Raw genomic sequence first — 6,372 nt, 5'->3', positions numbered from 1 at the left:
TCTTCCTCCTCCTCCTCTCTTCGCCTGCTTCCATGCTGAAATAATGCAATGACCTCTGAAACTGTAAGTCAGCCCCAATTAAGGGCTTTATTTTAATTTTATTTATTTTTCTTACAAGAGCTGCCTTGGTCATGATGTCTCCTCATAGCAATAGGACAGGGACTAAGGTGCTCACTTAGCTTCCTAAGTCCCTAAGACTGTCTTCCTGTTGTTCGATGACGACGACCACACTTGTGAGGCAGAGGCAGGAGGATTGTAAAGGGTTTTGTTGTTATTTGTTCTTGTTTTCTGAGACGGTGTCATGAGACTGGCCTCACATTTATTGTTCATCTGATCCTCCTGCCTCTCTCTCCTGAGCACTGGGATTACGGGTGGGCACCACTGTCCTCGTTAGATTTCTGTCATCTTGGCAAAAACTACAGTCATCTAAGATGAGGGAGCCTCAGTGGAGAAAATATCCCCATCATACTATCGCGGAGGGCAGCCTGTGGGGCACTCTTTTCACTGGGATTGATGTAGGATTAAAGCTGTACACCTAACACACGTGGTCCAGCCTTTCCTTCCCCTGCCCTCCTGACCTACTCCATATGTGTATGGGTATTTTCCTTGCATGTATATCTGCAAACCACATGCATTCCTGGTGCCCATCGAGGCCAGAAAACAATATCAGGTCTCCTGGAATTAGAATTACAGACAGTTGTAAGTTTTTGTGTTGGGTGCTGGGAATTGAACCCCGGTCAGTGCTCTGAATTGTTGAATGGTCTTTCCAGCCCTGGCTTTCTCTCTTTCTGAGACAGCCTTATTCTATAGTCCGGGCATAACCATAACTCATGATGTAGCCCGCATGAGTTGGCCTTGAAGTCATAGCAACCCTCCTGCTTCAGCTTCTCAAGTGCTGGGATTATAAGTATACACCATGCAGTGTGCTCAGCTTGCACTCATATCTAACTTCATATTTAGCTAAGCATGGTGGAACACATCTCTAATCTCAAAACTTGGGAGTCAAAGGCAGAAGGGATTCAAGGTCAGCCTGTGTTATATTGTTACAGTAGTGTTGGATAGCCATTAAATGAGAAAAATTATTTTCTTCTCATGAAGTAAATGAAATCTCTAGCCTGGGTGGAGACTCCACATCCAGTTGGGCTGGCCCATTGCCTGGCTAAGAGACAGCCTCTTAGGAAGATGGATTCTCCATGCTAAAGGGATGGCAAGAATATTTATCCCTTTCTAAGATAATACATTTTGATCAGGCATCTTGCAGGGCCACTTCGCTTCCACACGTCTGGGAAGAACGGAGAGGAAGGATGTTGTCAGGGCTTAAGGCTGAGCTGGAGTTCCTAGCGTCTACCTTCCACAAGGACCACGAGCAGCTGCGCATCGTGAGCTGGCACCTGGATGAGCTACAGTGTCAGTTCCTGGTGCCGGAGGCACCTGCGGGCAGCCCGCCCTCGCCACCGCTGCTCACCTTGCACTGCACCATCCCCGAGTCCTACCCATCTTCACCGGTGATGTGGTTCGTGGACTCTGACGATCCAGATCTCACATCGATCCTGGAACGCCTAGAAGATTCAAAGCCTGACAGTTCGCTTAGTCAGCAACTCAAGTGGCTGATCTGTGAATTCTGCAGCTTATATAACCTGCCTGAGCACCTGGATGTGGAGATGCTGGACCAGCCGGTCCCTGTCGCTCAGAAGGCCACCATCAAAGAGGTGCCTTCAGAAGACGAAGATGCAGCTTACGGACTGGAAGACTTGGATCATTATGAGCTGAAAGAAGAAGAGACCAGTAGTGAGAAAACGTCAGAGAATGAAGGGCTTGAGAAAGAGGATTTGGTCATATTAGAGAGTATCCAGAAAAACCTATGGCAAGAGCATTCGAGCGGTGCCATGTCTGGCTCAGTGCGTGCTTCGAATAGACTTATGAAGGAACTCAGAGAGATATACAGATCACAGAGTTACAAATCGGGGACTTATTCCGTGGAACTGATAAACGACAGCTTGTATGACTGGCACGTTAAACTGAGGAAGGTTGACCCTGATAGTGCCTTGTACGGTGACCTTCAGCGCTTGAAAGAAAAAGAAGGCATAGACTATATTTTGCTTAACTTCTCTTTCAAAGATAACTTTCCGTTTGACCCTCCATTTGTTCGCGTCGAGTTGCCTGTACTCTCTGACGGTTATGTCTTGGAAGGGGGAGCGTTGTGCATGGAACTGCTCACCAGACAGGGCTGGAGCAGCGCCTACTCCATAGAATCGGTCATCTTGCAGATCAATGCCACCTTAGTCAAAGGCAATGCTAGGGTGTGCTTTGGAGTAAAAAAGAATCAATATAATGAACAAATGGCCAGACTGGTCTATAACTCCGTGGTGCTGAAGCATGAGAAGTCAGGCTGGTTCACTCCTCCGCAGAAAGATGGGTAAATGGTAGACTGCCATGTATTTGGTATTTGTAACAGTAGTGAGAAAGTTATTAGCTAATTGGTGTTTTAGTGGATAATCTCTCAACTGACCACCAGTAGAAGTTCCAACCTTTTCATTTTGCTTACTGTGAGGGTCTTGGGTTGAACTGTGAGCCTTAATGTGGTTTTTCTTGATAAATCATCCTAACTCCATTTTCAGTCATCTATGTTCCTTGATTAAGTGAAATGTGTTAAGTAGGCCAGTCAGTTGTGACTTTAGATAATGCTAGTTTATTAGGCTATGGGGGTGGTGGGGGTGGTGAAGGGAGGGGATAATGAGTTTTTACAAACATTTGTTCCATTTAGTGCTAATAAAAGTTTTACCAGTGTCCAATACTGTCTTAGAAAAAATAAAAAAATAATAATAATAAAAAAAATTTCTTCCTTCCCAGAATTCCTGCCCTTATGCAGTTGCTATGGTGTCAACTGTTAGGCCTGTCCATCTTTTTTAAATCCTGACTCAGACAGGTACAATTTTATCTTTAAAACACAAAACAAAACAAACAAAAAAAACCTAACCAACTCCTTTTTTCTTCTCTCAACTTCTTGCCAAAGCTTGGGCATCCTGTTTCAGACATCTTGGGTCCTCTCCATGTTTTTCTAAGTTATTTATCCCACCTTCTCCCATGTCACTGCTTACAGATGCTGTGGCTTTCTTTCCTCATTTCCTCCATCTTCCTTATCGCAGAAGCTTCTGGGTTGACTTTTATTAAATCCATTCCCAAACTCTTCTACCAGTGAGACTGAGATACCCAGAGGAGTCCCCAACTTCTCTAGTAACTATTACCTTAGGGCTTTATTGCTGTGAAGAGACAATGCGACCAAGGCAGCTCTTATAAAGGGAAGCATTTAATGGGGGCTGGCTTACAATTTTAGCATTCAGTCTACTCTCAGTACACTGGGAAGCATGGCACTGTGCAGGTAGACATGGTGCTGGAGGAGCTGAGAGTTCTACATCCTGATCCACAGGCAGCAGCAGGAGAGACTGTACCACACTGGGTGTAGCTTAAGAATAGGAGACCTCAAAGCCCAACCCCACAGTGACACACTTCCTCCAACGAGACCACACCTCCTAATAGTGCCGCTTCCTATGGTAGCCGTACCTATTCAGACCACAACAATCGAAGACCCCATGTCCAAAGAGCAAAACGAAGCCAAACCAGAACCCTCCCCCCCATTTATATTGGTTACCTGTGTTCCCCCCCTAAAATAAGGTGAACTGAGGGATTTGTAGATTCACACCTACAGTAGGGTTCCCTTTCCACACCCACCCTACCAGTAAAAAATACGAAGTATTTGTTTTATTGTCACAAGCCTTTAGAAGAAAGCCCATTGGTATGATTTGGTTCAAAAGTGATCAGGAACATCAGTCTTTAGCCGTATGGAGATATGTTCCCAGTCTGTAGACTCTGGGATTATTGAAGTTTTTGCCCGGAAAAGCAAGGCAAGCAAGCCTCTAACCTCAGCGGTGTCTGGGATGGGTGCAGCATGAACAGACTGCAATTGGCGTGTGTTCATATTTCCCAGGCACCTGTGGGAGCGAGCCTCAGGTTGAATCGGAGCAGAGACCAGTCTGAGACCCGCAGCGGGGATGACCTGGCACAAGGTAGCCACTGACTCCCCCCTTCATCCCTTCGGTTATATGCTTTCTGGGGTTCTTTCTTCTGCTATTGTCCCAAACCCCCGAACTCTGACCGGCAGAGACGGGGGTGGGGTGGGGGAATGACACAAACGCCAAGGAAGGTTCCAAACAGATCTCTCCAAACAGCTTTTTCCTCTCCCTCTCACAAACGGCTTTCTCTAACCCTCTCCTGGCTCCAACCAACTCCAACTTAACCCTTCTCCAACTCTTCTCCAACTGAACTGTTTACAGCTTTTTCCCACAGCATTCTCCTCCCTCCCTCCGGGCACATCCTGTTTTTCTCAGTCCTCTGAGCTCCTTCAAAACAACATTCTCCCTCCCGCCTGGGGTGCATCCTGTTTACATCAGTCCTGACCTAATCCCTCCCACCTCTCCTGGATCCTTTCAGAGTTCAGCCAGGGTGCACAGAGATGATAGTCCAGTGACTCAGCAGGCAGGCAGCACAGGATCATCCGCACAGGCTCAGCAGACTCAGATTCTTGCAGCCAGGGAACACGGGACTCGTCACCCCTGCTCCCCACATAGAGTTCAGGCTCTTGGCAAACAGGGACCACGGGGCTTAGCACACCCGCTCCCCACAGCTATATGCTTTCTGGGGTTCTTTCTTCTGCTGTATGCTTTCTGGGGTTCTTTTGCTTGCTGTTTCACAGAGTGTCAACAGTCAGTTTTGTCTGCTCTGGCTTCTAACCTTAAAGACAAAATAGAAAAGACAGATGGATACCCACATGTGCAGTTCCAGAGTCTCAGAAGACAATATCAGGTTGGTTTCGCAGAGGCCAAGAGAATGGGAGGCAGGCAGAAGCTGGACGCTCAGGGTTACTGGCACTGCTGACTTAAACACACAGCTCTCACACAATAGGGGATAAGAACTGGCTTATTCAGGAGCTGAATGTGAATTGATTGTACATGGGAGCAGGGATTCAGGTTGACCCAAATACCATGTTCTAGCACAATAGTTTCACGAAGTTTTTTTTTTTTTTTTATAGTAACAGAACAAAGTCATAAATCAAGGTGCTTAAGAATGTATTAGTAGAAACATTGGGTAGGTGTGTTATTGCCAAGTAGGGGAAATTCTGCTTCAGGCCTCAGATACTTCTGATGGCATTCTTAGCCTTCGTGTTGGTAGAAATTAGGAGTCTGGATGTTCCAAGAGAATTTATGTAATGTCACAAAGATGCTAGGTCAAACACAGAGGTGAGCAATGAATAGCTGGCCATTAAGGGGACTAAAGATAGCCCAAGATAATTTGGCTCTAGACGGGCAACCTTCCAGAATGTCTCAAAACCCACGACAGTTCTAGTTAGTCAACCAGCCTTGGAGTATCCTTAACACAACGGAGCCTTGTTCTGGGAACGGCTATTTCAGGAATAGATGCAGAGAGGGGGACATTTCACAAGAAGGAGACACAGGGTTTTAATTCAGAATTTCCATCGATCACTGTATTATCGTGATTGCAGAGATTACAGAGATGAATAAAATAGAATTTAATTAAATAAAGACAGGCAGTGGGCAGGGTAGAGAACAAACTTTGGATCTAACTGTTTTTTGTTTTGTTCTGAGATAGTTTCTTGCTTATATAGTTCAGTCTGCTCTAGAACTCAGTCATCTGACCCTTAAAAAAACAAACAAACCATCTTCCCCAGGCCTAGAGAGATGGCTCAGGGGTTAAGAGCACTTATTGCTCTTGTGGAGGACCTGGTTCAGTCCCCAACACCACATGATGCCTCCCAACCGCCTGTAACTCCAGTTCCAGGGAGATCCGGTTATTCACGTGCCCGTTCCCCAATGTGTAATTAAAAATGAAAAGAAAAAAAAAAAGCTGGAATTGGCACATGTCTTTAATCCCAGCATTTGGGAGGTAGAGGCCAACAGACCTCTGAGTTCAAGAACATCCTGATCTACAAAGTGAGTTCCAGGTACAGTCAGGGCTGCAGGGAGAAACCCTGTCTTGATATGGTCCCACCCCAACCCCCCCTGCAAAAAAAAAAAAAAAAAAAAAACCAGACCAACCAAACAAAAAGCATTTCCCCATAAGAACTGCATTTTTTAAATAAAAGATTTATTTATTTCATGTATGTGAGTACACTGTTGCTGTCCTCAGACACACCAGAAGAGGGCACCATGTGGTTGCTGGGGTTTGAACTCAGGACCTTCAGAAGAGCAGTCTTTTTTTTTTTTTTTTTTTTTTTTATTATTTTCTTTATTTACATTTCAAATGCTATCCCGAAAGATTCCCATACCCCTCCCCCCACCTCTGTTCCCCTACCCACCC

At 45.6% G+C, this 6,372-nt stretch overlaps 1 pseudogene across 1 annotated transcript in view; it reads left to right on the top strand.

Annotated features, from left to right (window-relative positions):
* LOC110317059 overlaps nucleotides 1-2,820 on the top strand; it is a 12,264-nt pseudogene extending 9,444 nt beyond the window's left edge. The window contains exon 2 of the transcript XR_002380297.1: nucleotides 1,251-2,820. The product of XR_002380297.1 is annotated as a ubiquitin-conjugating enzyme E2 Q2 pseudogene (transcript). The remainder of the gene's footprint in view (nucleotides 1-1,250) is intronic.
* Nucleotides 2,821-6,372: the final 3,552 nt, after the last annotated feature.

Source organism: Mus pahari, chromosome 2 (assembly GCF_900095145.1).
Source record: "Mus pahari chromosome 2, PAHARI_EIJ_v1.1, whole genome shotgun sequence".
Taxonomy (NCBI): Eukaryota; Metazoa; Chordata; class Mammalia; order Rodentia; family Muridae; genus Mus; species Mus pahari.
The sequence above is the reverse complement of the archived record's forward strand: the minus strand, read 5'-3'. Positions and strand labels throughout refer to the sequence as shown.